The sequence below is a fragment of the Capricornis sumatraensis genome, chromosome 1 (genome assembly GCF_032405125.1).
Source record: "Capricornis sumatraensis isolate serow.1 chromosome 1, serow.2, whole genome shotgun sequence".
In the NCBI taxonomy this organism is placed as follows: domain Eukaryota; kingdom Metazoa; phylum Chordata; class Mammalia; order Artiodactyla; family Bovidae; genus Capricornis; species Capricornis sumatraensis.
The window spans coordinates 31344162-31366291 of NC_091069.1; the positions used below are offsets into that span (position 1 = coordinate 31344162).

Below are 22130 nucleotides of genomic sequence, written 5' to 3' on the forward strand. Positions count from 1 at the left end.
GCATACAAAAGACAGGGAAACAACATCAGTGCTGGCTCTCACCACATCCCTGAGCTTTGCACAATAGTTGAGCGTGGTTTGAAATCCTGTTATGCTTAATAAAATTAGCAGAATAGTCCAAGTATTTCTCTTGAACCTTTGTACTTGCAGCTGGTATGTTTTCAGCACCCTGATGGTCCATGATTGGAGACGACACCGACCCCTTCCCCTGACCCTGCCTTTGATTTCAGAGCCACTGGGACATTGTAGAAAGGTCCTTGCATGCTTGCTTGTGGCTCAAGGCCAGGAGCCCATGTGCCCAGAAGCCTCTCTCTACTGTGTTCCATGTTGAGAGCTACCTTGCTGAAAGTGGTGTCATTCCAGGGAGGAGGTCCTGGGCTCTTTGGAACTAGGCTTCATCCCAGGGTGGGCAGGTGTGGGCTGAGCACTTCTGCACAACAGCAGAGGGCTTGGCGGGAAGGAATGGTGCTGACATAGCATGTTGCATGACCCTCACCTGGGAGAAAACGCATTATTCCAGTCTAGGTGACTTCACAACACCAGCTTCACACTGGCACGCTCACTCTTGCAACCAGATGATTTACATGCTCTGGGGGGTCACTGCATAGACATGGCTGGTGCTGAAGATTATGTTTTTAAATCAAGTGGCCGAGTCAGTCAGGTTGGGCTTCCCTGGCCTTCAACAGAGTGATAGCACCATCGCCCTTGTTCAGCACAAGCTCATTTCTGCCCCCTGTCAGCAAATGTTCCCTCCCCATCCCTGCTCCCGGGCCCACAGGACCTGCTTCTGCTTCTGTTTTTGGGAACCGGTTCACTGTGGCCTCTGGTCTGCTGGGCCTGGAGGCCTGGCTTCTTCCTCATGAGGGAGTCCAGAGTCCATCCCCTGGGGACTCAAGAGAAGGACCTCTCTAGGGCCTGTGGGTCCCAGCAGGGAGTGTGGCCCTCTGTGCTCCTGTCCATGGCTCCCCACATGGCAGCATGTCCAGGGGTTACACCTCCCTCCCTGCCGTCCCCCTAGGCTCTCCCGCTGACACTCCGCCCCAGGCAGCCCCGCAGAGCCTTTCTTTTCTGACCAGGCTTCTCTCTTCCTACTGAGCCCTGCAGAGAGCTCACACTCAGCTTTCATCAGATTCCTTAATTCTGTGACAGGACGGCTACGAAAGTGGGTGGAGCCTCATGACTCTCATTTTCCCTAAACTAACCTTTCTTAAATTGGGCGAAAGAGGGAATGACGAAAGGAGGAGAAACAAGACCTGGCAATGAGTGCCAGAGAGAGAGATTTGCCGAGTATCGCAGTGTCGTCCTCGCCGCACTCCCTGTTCCGCTAAATAAAGAAACTAGAGGTGCCTTCGGGCCTTTTTTAAATCAAGATTTTATTAAAAAGAGACGTAGTTTCAATCACCAAGCAAACAATTCACAGAGACATTTTCTAGAATAATGAGAATAATAAAAGCTCTCATTTTGGAGGAGCTGAATCCATGCCAGGCCCTGGGCTGTGGGTTTGCCATCCATCATTCCCGCCCACCCCATGAACTGTAAGATTGATACCATCCCCTTTTAACAGATCAGGAAACAGGCTTGGAGGAGCCTGGAGGCCCGTCCAGAACACAGAGCACGTGAGAGGTGGTTCAGGGGTTCATACCCAGTCTGAAGACTCCAGCCCTGTCCCCATTGTCCGTCAAGACAGAGCCCCACTCAGACGGGGGCACACAGCCAGAGGTCACACCGGAGGCCCTGTGGCCACAACCCTTTGACTCCCAAAGCTGAGGGAGCACCACGGGGGATGGGGAATACCTCTGTTTGGTTGCTACTTCCCCTTTCAGAGCTTTCTCTCCAGGCAAGGGCTGTGACCATGTCACAGTATGTTTGCCGGGCCCAGTTTGAACTGTAAGCTGGTGAAACAGAAATATCCTTGGGAAAACAGGAACACGCTTTTATTTACCAAAGGTAAACGAAACCTTTCACTGGTCTGAAGGGTTGCCATGTTTCTGCCTTCCGTCTCCCCCTCACAGTTCGCTTTGATTGCCCATAACATTAACCTTCAGGAAAAAAAACGAAAGTAAACAAAATGGCAAATTCACGTTATCTGATTTCCCGGCTGCGTCCTCCGCGGACCGGATGGCGGGACCTGCCGAGGACCCCCTCAGGAGTTACCAGGCAGGAAGGCCTCCCTGGGGCTCACGTCCACCCCACACCTGCCCCTCATGCTCTCAAGGGAAGGGAGTTCCTTGCTGGCTTTTAGTCCTTGTGAAGCTTGCATACCTAACAATCCATTTAGCTTTCCCTCCCTCCAGCTGGTCTTGACAAGGCTCAGCCACAGCTCCGTGTTCATGGCTCTGTGCCACTGGGCTGTGCTTAGTCGGGCTCTGTAACGCGGCGGGGGGGAGAAAGGAAGGAAAATGCGTTCAGTGCAGGATTTGTTTCTGCGGTAGAAATGGTCAGTCTTTTACTTTCAGGCATGTTGTGTTAATAGGGGAAGGTTTTTTCTTGGAAAATATCACCTTCAAATACCGTGAGTCTTTTTCCTGTTATATAAAAGGGCATTAGGCAGACACTTGGAAATTCAGCATTTTCCTTTCTCGGGAGCACAAACTGTGGGTGGGTGGGCGGCTACAATGCACCTCTAGCAGCAGCCACGGGGCGTAAGAAAAGGCAGCAGTTACCTTCCTGATCAGCCTTCCGTCTGGATAGTATCAGCAGTATTAAAGGTTACCGCTTTTTCTGTGATATATTGCTTCTTCAGAGAGTATTAAAGATGTTTTGAATCTATTTTTTAGGAATCTTGAAACCACCAGTGGAACATTTTTGATGTTGTGGGTAATGCATAAAGCAGCAGCTTGGGAAGGCTGGGCGGGAAAGGGTACCCAAGGGTGTTGGAAGCACAAAAGACACTGCCCGTTAAGAGTTTCAACAGTTCAGAAGCAAGCAAGGCGGGGCTGAGATGTGGGGAGCAGAGGGGCTGGGAAGTGGCATTATTTCCTTTATTTGCAAGGAGATAGAGAAGAGGCAGACTGACCTTGCCTCTCCTGGGAGTGGGCAGTATTTATTGGGAAGGAAGAACCGGAGGAAAAATTCCATAATTATGGAAGGAATTCTCGAGCCCTGCTTCACATTCTTATTGTTTTGGCTTTTTTTTGCTGCCTGGACTCTCCCTACCCAGAGGACAGATTCATATAAAAATTGCAACAAGAAGTGACATCATTGTGGAAGTTGTAGTAGACGGTGAATTTTATGTGTCAACTTGACTTGGCCAAGGCAGAGCCGGCGAGATAGTTAGCCAAATGTTATTCTGGGTGTGTCTGTGAGAGTGTTTCTAGATGAAATTAACATTTGCTTTTAGTTTTTCTCATTTTTCCTAGTGCTGGTCACACTTATTTTTATTTTGCCCATATTAAAAATGGTGTTTATATATGTACTATACATATTTTATGTATGGACTTTACATATATATTTTACGGGCATTGTTTGACTTCTACAAATGTTTCTTGATTTTTTTACATGTCTTTTGCAGAGTGGTATACTTGTATGTCTTAAAAAAAAACACTTTAAACTTTTTATTTTGTATTGAGGTATAGTCGATTAACAATGTTGTGGTAGTTTCAGGTGAACAACAAAGAGACTCAACCATACATATACATAAGTCCATCCTCCCCCAAACCCCCTTGCCATCCAGGCTGGCACATAACACTGAGTAGAGTTCCATGTGCTATGCAATAGGTCCTTGTTGGTTATCTATTTTGAATATAGCAGCGTGTATATCTCCTTCCCAAACTCTCTAACTATCCCGTCCCCCTGGCAACCATAAGTTTTCCAAGCCTGTGTGTCTCTTTCTGTTTTGTTAGTTCGTTTGTATCATTTATTTTTAGATTCCACATATAAAGGATGTCATACAATATGAAATCAACATTTGAATCAGTGGAGTGAGTAAAGCAGATGACCCTCCCTTAGGCCTCATCTAGTAGTTAAGTATCTGGACAGAAAGTCTGACCCTCCCACAAATAAGCAGGAACTCTTCCTGCCTGACCACTTGAGCTGTGACACAGGATTTTTCCCTACCTCCGGACTCGAACTGAACCATCTGCTCTTCTTAGACCCTGAGCCTGCCGGCTTTTGGACCAGAACTTACAGCTTTGGTTCTCCTGGGTCTCCAGCTTGCCAACTGCAGGTCTTGGGGCTTGTAGGCCCCCCTAATCACATGAGCCAATTCCCTATAGTTAATTAATTAGTTAAATAATCTCCTATTGGCTCTGGTTTTCTGGAGAACACTGATTGACTGATACACATGTCATTAATAAAGCAGAGACTGAAATATTACAATCTTTCCTAAATCCATAACCTGACTAGATCAGCTGCGTCCTCCAGGAGAGGAAAGGGTCAATGAATCCCCAAAGTATTCAGTATGTGGCCAGTGGTTTCAGAAAGCTGTCGGGCTACACCTCTGCCTTCTTGGCCGTGTGCTCGGGCCCAGAGCCAGTCCCCCGACACAGTGTCCCCTTAAGTGAGACAGATGAGAAAACCAGAAGCCGTGAATGGAAATGAGGAGAAGGTGACATGAGGGAGAGTGCAGCAGGCATAGCCCCATCCTCATCTGTCTGTCTCACCTAACATCTCCTGGCTCCTCCCACCTAGAATGCCCCTTAGGAAAGCAAAGGACTCATGCCACGTTAACCTCATACCCAAGCCCAGTCCTGTGTCCTCCACTCCCAGCCTGCCTGGCCTCCTAGGGTTAGGTATGGTCTTGCTGTGCTCCGGAAGGGGCACTGTGTCGGGGGACTGGCTCTGGGACCGAGCACACAGCCAAGAAAGCAGGTCTGGGCTGGAGAAGAAGACTCTGGAAATCCAACACTGAGTTGGAGGGGCAGGGGGACCATCAAAGTGGAGGTGTGCAGGAGGCACCTGAGTATGTGGGGTGTTGGATTTAAAGGTGGCAAAGATTTGGCAACCAGGTGAAAATGAGAAGGGCATTCTAGAACACTGAGAAACCCCAGCAGTTAAGAGAGAAGGCCAAGTCCACAAAGATGGACGTAGAGGCCGATGTACACCGTGCATAAAGAGAACTACCCTGTGGGCGAGCCCGGTCCTGACTATGGGTCCAGCATTCAGGGAGCTACCGCAACACTGTCTTTTTATTTTTTTTAATGTTCATGATTATATATTTTTTAAATTGGAGGCTAATTACTTTGCAATATTGTGGTGGTTTTTGCCATACATTCACATGAATTAGCCATGGGTGTACATGTGTTCCCCATCCTGACACTCCCTCCCACCTACCTCCCCAACCCATCCCTCAGGGTCATCCCAGTACACCAGCCCTGAGCACCCTGTCTCATGCCTCAAACCTGGACTGGCAATCTATTTCACATATGATAATATACATGTTTCAATGCTATTCTCTCAAATCATCCCACCCTTGCCTTCTCCCACAGAGTCCAAAAGTCTATTCTTTGAGCTGCTGCAACACTGTCTTAATGGTGCTCAGCCTGGCAGCCCAAGGAACCCATAACCACTGCAGGGACAGCTTTGGAGGAGGGACCAGAGTGCTCCAAGCCCCAGTCCCCAGCATTTGCCTGCAAAGGAGGCTGGCCCTGCAAAGTGTCCAGTACGGGGGTCTCAGGCCTCCCCCAGCAGCAGCTGAGGCACTGGCTCAGCAACCCAGAGCCCCAGGCCACCCCGGCTCAGCGCACCAGAGTGAGGGAGCCCAGGTGAGAGAATGGAAAAGGCCTCCAGGCTAAGACATGCTGCTCTTTTCCAACTGCCCATTTTTCAAATGAGACCTAGAGGGAAGAACAGTCCTGTCCAGGTTGCCCAGACCAGCCTCCCACCCCCGCCCCCCAGGCTGCTGCCTTCCTGGGCCCAGGTCTGGAGCATCTGGGAGGAGAGAAGTGTGCAAGGCCCCGATATGGATGGGAGAGGCTCCTCCAGGCAGAGAAATGGGCAGCCTGGAAAAAATGTGAGAATCCTGAGCCCCCAGAAGAACAAGGGGAGCATGGATATATTGATAGTTTACATTAGAAGGAGCTGCCACCAAAATGTGAAGCAGGAAGTTGCCCCCTGCATTTGGGGAGTGCTCACCCAATACGCTGGCTGACACACGTCCGTGAGGAACAGGCCCTGGAGGGGGCAGGGAGGGGTAAGTCTACTCTCCTCCCCTTCATCCTGAAGCTTCCGCAGCCTCCCACCTGATGCTCAGAAGGAGCCCAGAATGATGTCAAGTGAGGGGGTTAAATGCAGCTTTGGCACACAGGGCCCTGGTGCAGGGGTGGCCAACGTACATCCCCAGAGACTAGGGCTCAGCGAGTCTGGGGGTGTGCTGCTCGGGGGGGTGGGGGGTGGTGGGAGCACATGTGGGGCATCAGTGCATGCCAGCTGCTGTCTCTTTGTACCCTGGAGTGTGAACCATGGGAGGTGCGTGTGTGTGTCTTAGCTCAGACAGCCCTAATGAAAAACCATAACCTGGACAGCTTATGAACAAAAGGTATTTATTGCTCGTGGTTCTGCAGGCTGGAAGGCTCAGATCAGGAGGCCGGCACAATCAGGCTCTGGTGAAGACCTTCCTCAGGGTTGCCACCCGCTGACTCCTCCGTGGGTCCTCTCGGCAGAGAACAGAGGGAGGAGACGGCGTCTCACCTTCTAAGGGCACCCGGGCCTTTCACAAGCGCTCCGCCTTCATGACCTAACCCCCGCCCAAATGCCCACCTCGTAACACCATCACCTGGGTGTTAGGATCTGAACTCTGGGGGGATGCACACATTCAGTCCCCAGCCACGTGTGGGGAGTGTGGTTACTGCTGTGCTGGGGGGCGGGGGGGGGTGGGTGCTCATGCCACTCGTGTGACCTGTGTGCACAAATGAGGCCAAAACAGCAGCCCCCCGCAGTCAGCACCTTGCTGTACAGGAGCCCCCTGGACACTTTTCATACATGTTCTGATATAGATCTCTCCTTGGGCCTGGGAAGTGGGGACTGCCATTCTCCTTGCAGGTGGAGAAACTGAGACTCAGAGCCACTCCATCCTCGCTGGGGGGACTTCAGCGATGAAAGAACAGGAACCCAAACCCTCACTCAGCATGCCCTCATGTTTTGACCCCAAGGGCATCATGTTCCCTGTGCCCAGAATGGCACATCACCCCCTGCTTTCACCCCCACCATACCCCTCTTCTGAGGCTCAGGACTCAGCCCCCTCCTCCAGGCAGCTTTCCTGGATCCACACAGCTAGGGCAGATGTTGCCCCCTCCCCCATCACAGCATGTGCTCTCTCCAGGTTGCACTTTTTTCCTTGCCTGTCTCTCCACCCACCTGACCAGCTGGAGGGTAGCATCCTTGTTGTACTCGAACCATAAAGGATGGACAAACAGTGGTCCTAGGGGATGGAGGACGTCAGATTCTAGCTCAGGACCGTGGACCCGGCCATCTGCCCCCAGACCCTTGGGCACCGAACTCCAACACGGGCTTATCCTCTCATCCCTAACCGCAGTGCATGGCTTTCCCTGCCTGGGGTGTGCCCCACCTCTTCAGGACCCAGCTTCTGGCCTGCCTCCTCATCCCTCCCTTGGCAGCCCCTCCCCAGGCTATCTGGGTGCCAGACAAGAAGCCGGCTGTCTGCACAAGTGATGACAAGACAGCATCTACATACAGCACTCCTGTGTGCTAAGCAGGCTTCTAAGTCTTCTGCAATTATTAATTCGTAATCCCATGCTGAAGGTCTACACTTACCCTATTTGAGGGGTGAAAGGAGGGCAATGTACAGAGAGGTCCATTAACTTGCCCCCATCTCACCCCACTTGGAAGTGGCAGGACTTACATTTGAACCCAGACACCCAGCTCTAACTACCACCCACCAGGAGGAACCCCATCCTGCCCCAAGGAGCTCACAGACTGGTAGTAGAGACAGTGCCCCCTGTACAAGGGAAGGAGCCACCCCACACAGACCTCAGGCCTCAGACAGGGCATCAGAGGTAATGAGGTAGCCTGGAATGTGCTGGAATGTCTAGCCCTTCTTCGCTGGAGAACTGGCGGCCAGGTTACAGTGAGCCTGCCCTGTGGGGCCCGGAGGCCTTCGTGCCCGTCGCCCCATCCCCAGTGCTGGCTTATGCCCTGCAGTGGCAACGAGCCCTGGAGCCCTGTGTCCAGGTCTCCCCAGCAGTGGCCTGGGGACGACACACTGTCTGGGACCAGTCTGTTAGCCTGCCCCTTGAAGAGGGAACGGGCTGTTTTCTCCCTCCTGTAATTGTTACCATCTGTTTCCCTTCATCGTGTTTGTTGATGTTTTCTTGTTTTAAAACTGAAATGAGTCAGATTGGAAACTGATTTAGGAAAAAGTGTCTGGGAGGGAAGCTCAAAGTGGCCATGGGGGACTCTGTGCTTCAGAGCCATCGGAGAGAAAAGATTCCGTGGGGCACGCAAGGGGTGCCTGCCAGCATCACCTGCCCTGTGGGGGCTGGAATCCCCTGGCTGCCCGAGCAGGCTGGGGATGTTGGGGGTGTGTGCAGGCTTGTGGAAGGCGTAGGGGGTGCGGATTTGGTGTGTAGGTAGGCAAGCGCATGTGTGCGCACACTTGTGCACCCACGTGAGCATCCAGCTGCCGTTCTGTCCAGGATTTTAAGTCACTGTCTGTGCCTCTCCCTTCCTGTTCTCATCACCAGCCACCCTAGGCTCTTGGCTCCTCACTGCTGTTACGTAAGCCAAAGAAAGGTGCCCAGGGACTCTGCCCTTGGCTCCCTGGGCAAGCCCAGCACAGCTCTGAGACCTTGACCTGCAATCCAGACCAGATGCCACCAGAGCTGGGAATACCGTGGCTTTGGTTTTAGGGCCCAATAGCTAGGCTTTGGTAGACGTGGTGTGTGAATCACAATCCAGCCGGCTTTGCTTCTTTCTGTCCTTTCTTGATAATCCATAGCTTATAGAGGATTCTCTAGCTCCAGCAACCCAGGGGAAAATGGATGGAGAAGAAAGACTGCCTTGAGCATGCTTCTTGCAGGCTTGGGTTCCCAAAATAGTAATAGTAGCTGCCCTTGCTGTACCCTGCTTTGCCCCAGCTTCTGTGATAAGCTCTGAAAATGGGGGATTTCTACTCCTCACTGATATCAGCCTTCGGGAGAATCTTTTTAATTTATTTATTTACTTTATTTTGGCTCCACTGGCTCTTTGTTGCTGCATCCAGGCTTTCTCTAATTGCAGGGAGCAGGGGCTACTCTCTAATTGCGATGCTCAGGCTTCTCACTGCGGTGGCCTCTCTTGTTGCAGAGTGTGGACTCTAGGGTGCACAGGCTTCAGTAGTTGTGGCTCGTGGGCTCTAGAGTGCAGGCTCAGTAGTTGGGGGCCCACAGGCTTAGTCGCTCCATGGCATGTCGGATCTTCCTGGACCAGTGACTGAACCCATATCCCCTGCATTGGCAGGCAGATTCTTAACCACTGAACCACCAGGAAAGTCCTGGAAGGATCATCAGGGATGTTTTCTAGATGAAAAAGCAGGGGCTCTAAGAGGTGAGTTGACTTGTGCAAGGGCACAAGGCAAGCTGGAGGTGGTGCTGGCCTGGAGCCCAGACCTCCCACTTGCAGAGCCAGAGCTCTGGTCATTATGGAGATGGCAGGCACTGCAGGAGACCCTGTGCTGTGAGCTGGATGATGCCACAGGGAACCACCCAGGCTGGCCGGGTTTCCACCAGAAATTCTCAGATCCTGCTTCCATCCTTGTACCTCTGATTCCAAGCTCCTCCTTCCTGCGAAGCCACCTGGCGTGTGCACAGCCTCACTGCACGAGGCGGGGCGTGCATCTCACTCCACTTACTCTGATGTTTAGGAGCAAGCATAGGAAACTTCTCGTGTCTGCATATTTAAGCGCTTTTATTAAGTGGAACAAGCTATTTCTGAACACGAGAGTGGCCAACAGCCTTAGAGGAAATTAAAATGAACCATGACAATGGAAAATTGCACAGGGGCACGGCGGATTCTCCGGAGATAAATACAACAAGGCTTTCAACAGCACTCGGGAAAGACTAGAGATCATGGAGATTATGTTGTGAGAGAAAAAAGCAAACCACCGGAAAATTAGAGCTCAGGCCGATGGGAGGACCAAGCAAACGCTGGTCAGGCCTGTAGGTGGCCAGCCCTCCATTAAACACCCCGGGGGTCTGGTGGACAAAGTGAGGCAGAGAAACAACAACAGTCAGACAGAGCTCAACTCAATACGGCAAGCCTTTTCTCAGTACCCACAGTGTGATGCTATGTGGGTGGAAGGACTGAACTGTGTTCCCTCCAAATTCCTAGAGTTGAATTCCTAGCCCCCACTGAGGTGGTATTTAATGATGGAGTTTTGGGGGGACTTCTCTTGTGGACCAGTTATGAAGACTCTGTGCTTCCACTGCAGGAGGCGAGGGTTCAATCTCTGGTCTGGGAGCTAAGATCTCACATGCTGTGTGGTATGGCCAAAAACAAAGCAAAAAAAGACCAAAAATAAATAAATAAATAAAGATGGGGCCTTTGGGAGATTGTTTGGTTCAGGTCGAATCATGAGGATGGAGGCCCCCACGATGAGATTAGTGTTCTTATGAGAATCGGAAGAGACTAGAACTTTCTGTCAGACGCAGCTAGAAGGTGGCCATCTGCAAGCCAGGAACAGGGTCTTCAGCAGGACCCTGCCATGCTGGCCCCCAGACCTGTGAGGATTTCCATTGCTTTGTCACCCATCTATGGTATTTCATTATGGTGACCCAAGCTGACTCATGCAGTGAGGAACGGAAGTGGACACACTGATCTTGATACCTCAAAGAACTCTTAGGCCTTGAGAGTTGTAAACGGGCACATCCAAGGGTGTGACAGATATTAGCTGTTATAATTGTGATTTCTCCTATAGCCCCCTAGGCCAGAGACTATTTATCATGGTCTCGAGTACACGATGGCTTCTCAGTAAAAGTGGGGTGAATGAATGAGTGAATGAATTATGCACCTGAGGCCAGGGCCCCCAGCACAGAACCGATGGAGCTGTGGTGTCCAGGCAGCTCTGCGAAGAGGGAAAGGAGGGGAGTGAGGGCCCAGGCAGTCTGCTAAGGAGGCAATGTCAGTGGAGGGGCTTTGTCTGGGACCCTCTCCCTCACCCAGGATCCACAGAAGCAGCCACAGGCAGAAAGCCTCTCAGGCCATCTCCAGGGTGCGTCAGGCCCAAGGGCTCGGGGTTGGGACAGTGCCTGCCCCATCTCCTTGCAGGGCAGGGCCGGGCCCTTTCCCTGCGCTGGTCACCAGAACCCCACTCCTCCTCACATGTCACCCCCGCTGGAGAAGTCCATCTGTTTACCCACCCTAAGAGGGCCTCCTTCCCTGCCTCTCCCGCCCCACCACTTCTGAAGGATTTTTACCACTTTCCCTTTCGCACCTGGACCTCCAGTGAATTTAAATAGAATCTGTCCGTCCCAGCATGTTTTCTGAAGCCTGAAAAGATGGGCTAGAGCTGAATGATGCCATTTCCTTTAAAAAAAAAAAAAAAAGAAGAAGGAAGGAAAGGAAAGAAAAAAGTCACTCGAACCGCCTCAATTCTGAACTAACGTAGCAGAGCTGGGCTGCCACAAGAGGGCACCCCACACCCCACCCCACTTCACCCCACCCCCAGGACCCTGCCTGGACACACACTGCTCTGTCAAAAAAAAGCCCAGGCAGGAGACAGCAAAGAGGAAGCACCAGGTGGCAGAGGATGTCATTCCGGAAGATTCCACCGCAGACCTGGTCGACCCTTGGGGCTCCCAACCTCACACTGCGGCAGAACCCAGGCTCTGAGTTGCTTCAGTGAGTCTTGAAGTCCCGGCACTGAAACGATTTGAGCTCCCTCAGCTGCGCCACCCGTCTGCGGAGTCGCCTCTATTTGTGAGACGTTGTTTGTTTCTTTGTCCTGCCTGGCCTCGGGGTGACCCTCCCACAATCCTCTCTCTTATTAGGCTTCTAATGAGGTCGCTGAAGATGTCTGTGTCAGACCCGTCTTATCAGGCGTGAGAGTCGAGTTCTCAGTCGACTTCTGCCCGGAGGGTCAGGTCAGGCAGAAGGTGGAGGGCTCAGAACTCAGAACTGTTCCCTCTCCTGGGCAAGCCTTTGTCTGTAACAACAAACAAGGAACGCTCCATCCAGGCCCACAACTCAGAAGGTGGACGGTGGGTTTGAATAGGAGTGTCAGGGGTTCACTAAAAAAAAGACCCCAGAGGAGCCTCAGACAGCCGGCCAGTGAGTGTTCTTGGGGTTCTTTCTGGCTCAGGTGGGTCCTCCATACAAGGAAAGCACAGATGGTCCTAGAGTCCTGTCTGCAGAGAGGCTGGGAGGGCCTTGCGGGTCTGAGGGGCCCGGTCAGCCCCTGGCCAAGCTGTTCTTGAGAGCCTGCTGCTTCCCCAGCCTGGGGTGCTTCAGAGGCAACTCTGGGAAGGCCTGGTTCCAAATTAATATTGGGCACTCAGAGCGCAGGGGTCTGAGGGCCAGGCCAGGTCAGCCAGAGACCCCAGGCATGTCCCTGCACCCACTCTCAGCTCAGCCGCCCCGCACAGAGGACCATTCTTCACCAGATTCGCCGAGGATTTCCGATCTGAAGATAACAAAAGGCTCCCAGCCACTGGCCGTCTTGTGATGTGCGTCTGTGAATCCGGAACCGACCAGAGGAGGGCGGGCGGGTCACAGGCTCTGAGGCTGGGAGGTCGAGGGGTGGTCCCCGAGTCACCACCTGCAGGGCCGGCCGTTTGGGAAACGTCTGTAAAGATCAGAGCGGGGCTGCCCCGGCCTCGCCTACCTTCCCGCCCACTCTGGGGACAAGAATGAAGATGGGTCGCCACGCTCCGGAGGGAGCTACGCTGTCGCCAGTGCAGAGACGAGTGGGAACAGGCAGGGCCGCCCGGCCTCTGAGCAGGCAGGGCCGGTTCCAAGGAACGCGGCTTTCGAGGGGAGCCTCGAGGGCCGATTGAAGGGGGGCGATGAAAGGCCCGGCCCAGCGCTGCGAGCAGGTGCCCCTCACGCTCCTCCTTGTCCCCCGTCCATCATTGTTGGTCTGGGCCACTGGCTCGCTTCACATCACAGGCATCTGCTGAGGGCCAGGTTGCCCTGCACCTTTCAGCAGAATGAAAGGGAACTGATATCAGAGGGGTGCTGAAGCTCAGGAAAGGCCTCTTGCTTTTCAAAGACTTTCGTTTGTGATGGGCTTTTTTTTTTTTCCAGGTGATCTTATTTCAAAGCCCCTTTGAAATTTTGTGGGTTTTTGTAATGGATGAAAAGTTACTTGGAAATGGGACTAAGAAGTTTCCCGTTGAAAGTTGTTAGAGGAAAGTTGAAAGCTTTGAGTTGTAATGTTCCGCCAGATATATCCTTTCTTTTGTCCACAAGGCCCATCCATTGGGAGGGGGTCTAGGGGAAGGGGCCGGGGAGGGGGGGCCTGGACAGGGCACTGGAGAGAGCAGGATGCAAAAACCAGCCCCCGCCGCCGCTGCTGTACGTGTGCAACGGAGGCCATCTGAGCCGAGCCTTCAGCAAAAGTGTTTCCACAGTATAGACTTTGATGTTGGAAAAGGGGAAAGCACATATACTTCTACTATACTATAGGAGGCTGGATTCTACTAGAGACAATGGCTATCACACAGACATTTCACATCAGAAAAATAACTATGAAAGAGGATATAGCGCCCAAACGGACCTGAAAGAAGGAAGGGGCCAGAGCAACACTGAGTGTGAGCTCTCAAGTGCATCCTCCATGGAGAACTGGCAAGAGAAGGGGTCAGTGAGCAACAAGACAACCAGGAAAAGCACCGCTACAGGAAACCCAAGGGAAGCGGCTCCAGAAGGAAGGAGGAGGAAGCTGGTGTTAGGGATCAGAGAGAGAACACGAGGAGATGCTAAGGGGCTTGGGATCAGGAGGTGACTGTCCATTGAAAGGGGGTGGTTTCAGGACCTCCCTGGTGGTGTAGTCGTTAAGAATCCACCTTCCAGTGCAGGGGACATGGGTTCAATCCCTGGTTGGGGAACTAAGATCCCACATGCCGCGGGGCAACAAAGCCTGTGTGCTACAACCACTGAGCCTTCTGGCTGTAACTAGAGAGAAGTCTGCGACCCCACAGGCCGCAACTAAGACCCAATGCAGCCAAATAAGTATTTTTTTAAAGGGGAGGGAATGATTTCACTGAAGTGCAGGACTGGGAAGAGGAAAGGGAGTGGAAACTAAGGGGTAACTGGAGTGAGTATCAGGTGTCCTGAATCCCAAGGAGTGGGTAACCGCAAAAGAGGATGGGGAAGGCAGATGGATGCTGAAATGGCAGGTGGAGTGGTAAATAAAGATTTTTCAGTGCTTGTGATGGAAAGCCAAGGGGAAGGGGCTGATGGAAAGGGAGGGAGAGGGGGAGTAGATGCTGAATCAAGAGGAGATGTGAAGGGAGGCTGTGCATTGACAGCTTTGGAAAAGGTTGGAGGTGTCAGTTTGTGCTGCCCTGGTCTGAGATGGAAGAACTGGCCTCATTGGAGGGGCCAGGACCTCACTGGCAGGGGTTGGCAGAACACATTGGTGGTGGGTTAGAGTCTAGGGTGTCTGACTGAGTGGGAGAGGTGATGGAAGGCTAGCTTCTGATTCAGAAGGGCGAGGGCAGGAGACCCCAAAATGTGGCTCTTTAACAAGTCTACCAGCTGATGCAGTCCATGGACTTCACTTTGCGAGGGCAAGGACAGTCCTGATGTTCAAGTTCACTGGCTCCCTGGCCCCAGGGTGTTGTCAGAGGAGGAGGCCCACTTGGGCTGGACACAGTGGGGGAAGGAGAAGCCACAGCTGGCATACCTGCGGACACCAGAGGAGGGATTCTAAGGGCAACCCCAACAGGGTGGTGCGGACACGGCCTTGATATGACTAAACCCATTCATGGAGCTGTCAACCGCAGCAGCAGCGGTCTGGAGAGAGGTGACCGAGGCACAGTCTGGCCATTGCACAGCACTGCTGAGGGACTTAGGACAGAACAGAGCTGGGTTTGTGCCCAAGCCTGGCAGGCTCTGCTGTCCCTGGAGTTCTCTGGGTCTTCTTACTCTCATCTGTAAAATGAACGTGAGAACACAGATTTCCTCAGGAAAGAACTCACATCATGCACATGCCTGGCATGTAGGAGTGTGTGTTAGTGTTAGTTGCTTAGTGGTGTTTGACTCTCTTTGCAATCCTGTGGACTGTAGCCCATCAGGCTCCTCTGTCCAGGAGATTCTCCAGGCAGGAATACTGGAGTGGGTTCCCATTTCCTACTGCAGGAGATCTTCCTGACCCCAGGGATTGAACCCAGGTCTCCTGCATTGCAGACAGATTAGGCAGATGCCTTACCATCGGAGCCACCAGGAAGCACTCAGTAAATGTGATCCAGGCCATTATGATTGATTGGATCCTCAGGGTGGTCCAGCAAGAGACAGAGGGCACAGGAAGCAGTTGATGGTTTCAACGTAAGGTATTATCCTGGGGTCATAAGGCCAGGTTGCAGTCTGACCACTGGCCTCTGCAGTTCTGTCTCCACCCCAGCACAAGGATGCCCTCACCCCAGTGCCCCCTGGGGTGGCAACCTCCTTTCTCAGCTCCCTTTCCCCTTCCCCCATGACGTCCTCTGACCCCACCCAGCTCCTTGCAGCAATGCTTGCCCTCCAGAGACATCATCATATTCAGTAATATGATTGGAATCTGAATATATATTTAAAATGACAAGTTTGAAATTAAAATTTAAATAAAGAATTACTTTTCTGTAAGTTGCTCCGAAAGCAGTAATTTAGCAGCAAATTGATAGAGAAAGGTAAGCACTGGTCCTTTAAACCATCGTGCAGTTTCTGGCATGTGAGCCAGAAGTGTCTCAATTTAACACATCGTTGGTTAGTATTATTAGAAATTTCATCAGGCCCCAGAGCGCATTATGGCACTGCTCTGAGGGGGGTGCCGAGGGCACAGCCTGGGTTCAGGGGGCCAGAGAGGGCAGCCTGGTTAATGAGGGCAGGAGGGGTTCAGGAGAGCTTCCTCTGGCCCCAAGAGGGGATTTAATTGTGATTATTTTCTTGTTTGTAGTGTGGTAGCGATCTTGAAATGAGAACTGAGAGACTCATAAGTGTCATTTGCTCTTCCCAGAGGTCACCAACTTATAGCATTGATATCTGTCAATGTGTTTTTCTGACCCCTTGAAACCCAGGCTGTGAACAGCAGTCCATGAAAACAGTGTCACCAGTCTGGCTCCCTGAGCCGCATAAGCAAGACCCCAAAACCTATCCCAGTTGTGACCTGCCCAGCAGCACCAGGCCCTAAGTTCCCCACACTGGGGCATAGGGGTCTGGGAACTTGAACATCAAGACCGCTGTTGCCTCCACCAGAGTGAGGCCGACAGACCGCATCACCTGGCAGGCTTGTTAGGGAACCACATTTGGGGGTCCTTCAGCCCAGGCCTACGGAATCAGAAGCTCTGAAGGTGGAATCCAGAGGCCCGCATTCTCAACCCCACCACAGGCAGGATCCTCCTACATGCATGCGCATAAGTCAGAGGGCCCCGGCCATCGAGGTGGTCAATGCTCTACCTGTCTGATCTTAGAAGCGGTGCTTTCATAAATAATCTGCAAATCCTAGAAAGCCAGCCATCTAGGTCTAAACCCCTGAACTATAATCTAAAAAATTCAGACACCAAATTATCTCTCCCCTGCCCCCAGCCTGAATTTTCACCATTAAGTAAGGATTGTCTTCGTGGGCACCTTTATAGTTCGAGGGCCCTGGGAAGTTCCCAACACCCCAGTCTGAATAAGTTTACCAAAAACCAGTCTCCAATAGTCCCCACGGGTGGACCTGGGCACCAGGAAGCCCCTAAATGCCTTGCAGAGGGAGGGATGCTGAAAAGCAGGTGAAATGTCCACTCTTTGCAGGGAGCAGGCTGCCCAGCTATGCTGGATCCTGGAGCTGGCAGTCGGTGGGAGGTGATTCCCAGGACAACCTGGGCTTGGTGCTCAGGGATGCCCGAGCGTTCACATCTGCTAGCAGCCTGTGGGAACCCACACGAGGAGCCTGAGGACCCTCCCGAGGAAGAAGGAGAAGGAAATGAGAGCATTCGTCACTGATGTTGGGCCCAGGATAACAGACCCATGTGTGCTCCCAGACCCGTGTGCCTCTGCCACCACCACTGCAGAGCGTGAACTCGGAGCTGAGTTGGCTTCCTGATACCGCCCAGCACCCCCAGACCAAAATCATGCCCCAGGGTGTCTGAGCAGCCGGGCACAAGCCTGTGCTCCAGCCCCAAGGGAAGCTGGCAGAGCACGTGTTCTGGCTTCCACCTCAAGTTGGGGGCAAGATAGGGGTGTTCAAAAAGCAGTCAGGAAAAAAAAAGAGTCAAAGGCCCACTGCAGGGCTCGGGCCACATCAGCAGTCCCTTGTCAGAAGGGGCCTTTGAATTCAGAACCAGGGGTTGTATGGGGGTCTCACCAAAGACTCTCCTTCCCAAATTAGGTGAGGATTATGGGGAGCCATGGGATAAAAGCTTCCCAGGTGGCGCTAGTGGTAAAGAACCCGCCTGCCAATGCAGGAGGCATAAGAGAGGGAGGCTGGATCCCTGAACAAACCTGGACGATCAGGAAGGTCCTGACCCTGGAAGAAGGTCAGGAAGATCCCTTGGAGGTAGAAATGGCAACCCACTCCAGTATTCGTGCCTGGAGAATCCCACGAACAGAGGAGCCTGGCGGGTTACAGTCCATGGGGTCACAGAGAGTCTGACACGACTGGGACGACTTAGCATGTGAGATTAAAAACGCAGCTGTGGGTGAAGCTCAGAGTGCGGCCAGCCGCAGGCTTCCCACTACTGTCCGCCTTGCCACTTCCGTTTTCGCTAAGGCCATTTCCCACCCCCAATCCCCGCCCGGTTGGGGTGCACCTTGATGTCCCGTGGTGCTTCAGGCCCAGAGGGAGCACTGGAGTGTTGTCTGAGGGATTAAAGCGAGGTGAGGGCCGAGGGACACTGGGCTCCCCTGGGGGAATAGTCTCACTGCTGTGAAGATGGGGCGGCTGTTCTCAGGGACGCTCAGCAGATGGCAGTCCCTGCCTGCGCTGTCACAACACACAAGCGACAAGAGCATTGAGACTCACAGGTTCCAGTCTGTGGAGCCAGGCCCATGGGCAGGAGAAGGACTTGGACACTGGTCATTTCTCCGGGAGGAAGCCCACATGAGCCCCAGAAGTGGTCCCTGGAGCTCTGTCCACTGTATCTAGACTGGAAACGCACCTGCAGCTCTGGGCTCCTTTGGTGGCAAATTGAGCCAAAATTGTCAGCCTTGTTGAATTCCGCCTAGTTTTTATGGTCCAACATCAGCTCTCCCTAACTTCTAGGTTTCACTAGTTCACCTGCTCCTCATGTCCTTGGGTGAACAGTGGGAAAAACTGAGTTCTGGCTTCTTCCCCAGCCCCACGGGGGCAGGAGTCAACCTCAGCCCCCACATCTCCTATTATACTCAGGCATTGAGCCAGGAGGTCAGCAGATTGGGGCATTAGACCTTCCAAGCAGCAGCCAGGGCAAGTGTTGGGGTCATAGCACAAGAGGCCCCTGCAGTCTGAAAACAACATCTCCGCAGTTAAATGTCCCAGTACCTCCCACTCTAAGCCATTCCACATCTCTTTTCTGTTATTCCCATTATTCTCTCTCCCAAAGTGTAGGCCAGGCCATACCTACGTGCACGTGTGAATCAACAGTGATAAACACTCCTACTGTGGGCCAACACTGTAGCTCAGAGACCCTGCCTTCCCTGGGCACCTACACAGGCTGGCAGGAGCTGGGCCAGGCACCATGTGGATCCCTGCCATTCTGGAGCCCACCTGCCAGTGCAGATCAGTATGGGCCCTGAAGGGCAGCATTTCGAGGCTGTGACCAGCATGTGTGCGGGGCAAGGGGTGAGAACAAGTGAGGCGTGGCAAGGCCCCAGAGAGTCCCATTCCATCATCTTTCAAACTTCCTTGACCACCTGGGATGCTGCTGGCTTCTATGGCACCTTTGGGAAAAGCAGAAAAAAGGGCCCCCTTTGGATGGACAGATCAGCAGAGGCAGCCTGTTGAGACTGTTGTAGGTTCACAAGTGTACAGCCTGGTGAGCAAATGATATTCCTGGAAGGAAAGGCATGGCTGCCCCTCCAGCGGGGTCAGCCCCTCGCCCACCCCCGCTACCAGGCATCTTCACCACCTGCAGCCCTTAGTGGAGCAAGGGCCCCAGGGCAGCTCTGTAGGCAACATGTAACTGGTTTTCCCCCAAGCTGGAAGAGCACAACCCAAGGGCCTCAGGGTGGGGCAGGGGTGGGGGCAGCTTTGTCACAGGCGGAGGTTCCCAGCTCCCCAACCAGCGGGCGCCTTAGCCCTCGATGCCCCTCACAGAGGATGGGGGTCCTCAGTGTTCTTCAGCCACTGAAAGAAGCAGGATGCTGTCAGCCACCGTAAAAGTGTGACCTTTGAAAATTTACAAGAGCTCAGGGTTTAAAAGCTGCTGCGTTAATGATGCATCCAATTAGCATCTCATTAAAGAGAAGCAGAGAGAAGCCTGCTCAGCCAACGATGGGCAGGGAGGGCCACATGGAGGCACCAGGCAGGAGGAGGGCTCTCCTTGCCCACCTCTGTGCCAAGGGCCGTCATGTCATGGGAGCAAGGCCGGGAACACTGAGGAAAGGTCAGCAATGTCCTCGGTGATGGCAGTGGGAGAGGGAGAAGGGAGGCTCCCTCACCCTGCCTTCCTCTCCCCCACCCTCACCCAGGCTGGTCTCCTGGCCGGTGTCTGTGCCTTCTTGGGGTGGAGCCCCCTGGCGAGGAGAAACGAAACTCAAGGAGGCCTGGTCTTTGGAGTTCAGAGCTGGAGGTGCAGCCCCGCACATGGTCCCCCTGAAACCTCCAGAGCCTGGGGACCTCGAGTCTACCTTGGGCCTGGAGCCCCACTGTAGGAGGACAGGGCTCCAGTCAGCCAAGCTGACTCACATCACCAGCTGCCACATTCTTCATCACCTGGGCGTCCAGCCGCCTCCGCAAAAAGCCTCACCCGTGTGTATTTTTCTGGAGGGAGTGAAGGAGGGAATGTTCATTTATTCAATAAAATAAATAAAAAGCCCTGAACTGCACATTGCTCATAGCTTCAGAAGTTGCTAGTGCCAAGCAGAATGAGTGTCCTTATTTGTCTTTCCTAAAGAAAAGAAAAAAAAAATAGGCTGTTTTCCTTCTCCAGCACAACCTCTTTCTTGTAGGTAGGAACTCACTTGTGAGAGTCAGGAAAGACGCAGGCAGACAGCAGGCCTGTTGTAGCCACAGCTCAATTGTGCCTGTGCCCCGGGCCCGCCCCTGCACCCCCAGCTTCCTTCTGGAGTGCGTCTTGGGTCACAGATTGTGTAGCGGGGAGCAGACCCCCGAGGGCAGGGCTGAGTGAGTCTCAGCCACAGCGTGTCCCCAGTGCCTTGGGCAGGGCCGACCACAGAGCAGGGACCCGGTTAATTGAAGAGCAAACCAGATGACCACCAAAGGCACGAGCGACCAGCAGGAACTCCTGAAGTTTCACAGTCTGGTTGCCTACTCCCTGGTGGCTCAGATGGTAAAGAATCTGCCTGCAATGCAGGAGAACCAGGTTTGATCCCTGGCTCGGGAAGATCTGTTGGAGAAGGGAATAGCAACCCATTGCAGTATTTTGCCTGGAGAATTCCAAGGACAGAGGACCCAGGAGGGCTATGGGTTCGCGAAGAACTGATTGAGTGACTCACTTTTTCACTTACCCACTCTCAAGGAGAAGACCCCAGCCACCCCTCCTGGCAGCAGTGGCAGCCTCTAAAGACCAGGCCCAGGGCTCCAGGTCCACAAAGCCCTTCCCCATCCCGTCGAGTTAACCAGGCTGGGGCCATGGATACTGATTCATTGGAGGACAAAGGGCGGCTGCAGGAGGACCTGGAAAACCAAACCTGCCTCTAGCCTGGGAGGCCTCCAGGAATTCCAGGCCTCACAGAGGAGCTGTGGCGCCCCCTACTGGCAGAAAGTGTTGTTGTATCGCCAGTGAAGGAGGGGACTGGTGAGAAGGCCAGGGGACTCCACATTCACATTTCAACCCCAAAACAGGGCCCCAAACAGGACATCACACTGGCTCCTTCCCCCCGCCCCGGTCCAGATGCCTCTTATTATGAGGGAAGCAACCTCTGCACCTCTGAGCCCACAGCACCCCCAGAGCCTGGAAATAGAATGCTGCAGACAGGACACGCGGGAAAGCCGTCTATATAAAGACGCTGCAGATGCCAAGCTATTGTTTCCTAAATTCCCTAAGACTATTGGTGAGGGCGGCTAAACCCCGAAGCCCCTCGCCTACCCTAAGCTCCCATCTGTCCCGCAGACAGAAATGGGGCAGAGGCCTCCCTCTGATAAGGAAGCTTGTCCGCAGAACTGTTCCTCCCTCGGGAGATTCACTCTTTTCCTTTGTTCCTGCGCTGTTCACAGAAGCGAAGCATCTGAAATGCAGCCCGGAGATAAAGTGCTGCCTAATGCAATTAGCTCAGCGCAGCCTACGGTCCTAATAGGATGCGCTCCGCTCCTCCCAGCAGGCCCTGATGCAGGCGCTGTTTGTCATCTGCATTAGGCATCAGAGCCCGGCTAAGGGCGTCCACCCTCCCACCGGCCGGGACTCTTCCCGGCTTCCTGGCGAGGAGAGTCCCGCTGCTCAGAGATGCCCACAAGGGGGCGCTGCCTCCCTCCACCCCCGCCAGCTGGGTCACTGAGTCAGCTTGCAGCAGGAGTCCAGAGCGCTGTGGCCTCACTGAGAGAGGCCTGCAAGTGTCCCTGGAGGCCCCTTTGGCCTCCTGTGACTGTCCCCAGTGGGTGACTGTCTGCCCGAACCCCACCTCACACTTTACCCCTAACCTGGCTGGGCTCTGGCTACCCCCGTACAAGCTCTGGTCAGCCCTCCTGGAACCATCTCTGTTGAGACTCACCCGTCACGTCCCAGTACGAGGCTTTCCAATGTGTTTTCTGGTACTTTTTTTGTGTTTATTATAAATATTACAATTCGTAAATACTGGGAATGGCCATAGTAGACAATTTGGCCATTACAGAGGTGTAGACAAAAGAATAAAAGTGTCCCTTAATCCCTTCACCCAAGAATGACATTCCTGCTACTATTTTTCCATATTAATCCATTCCTGGA

At 53.2% G+C, this 22130-nt stretch overlaps 1 protein-coding gene across 1 annotated transcript in view; it reads left to right on the forward strand.

The window, feature by feature from the left end:
• The window catches only part of KLHL29 (kelch like family member 29), a 145358-nt gene that overhangs the window by 51817 nt on the left and 71411 nt on the right, over window positions 1-22130 (forward strand). The window lies entirely within an intron of this gene.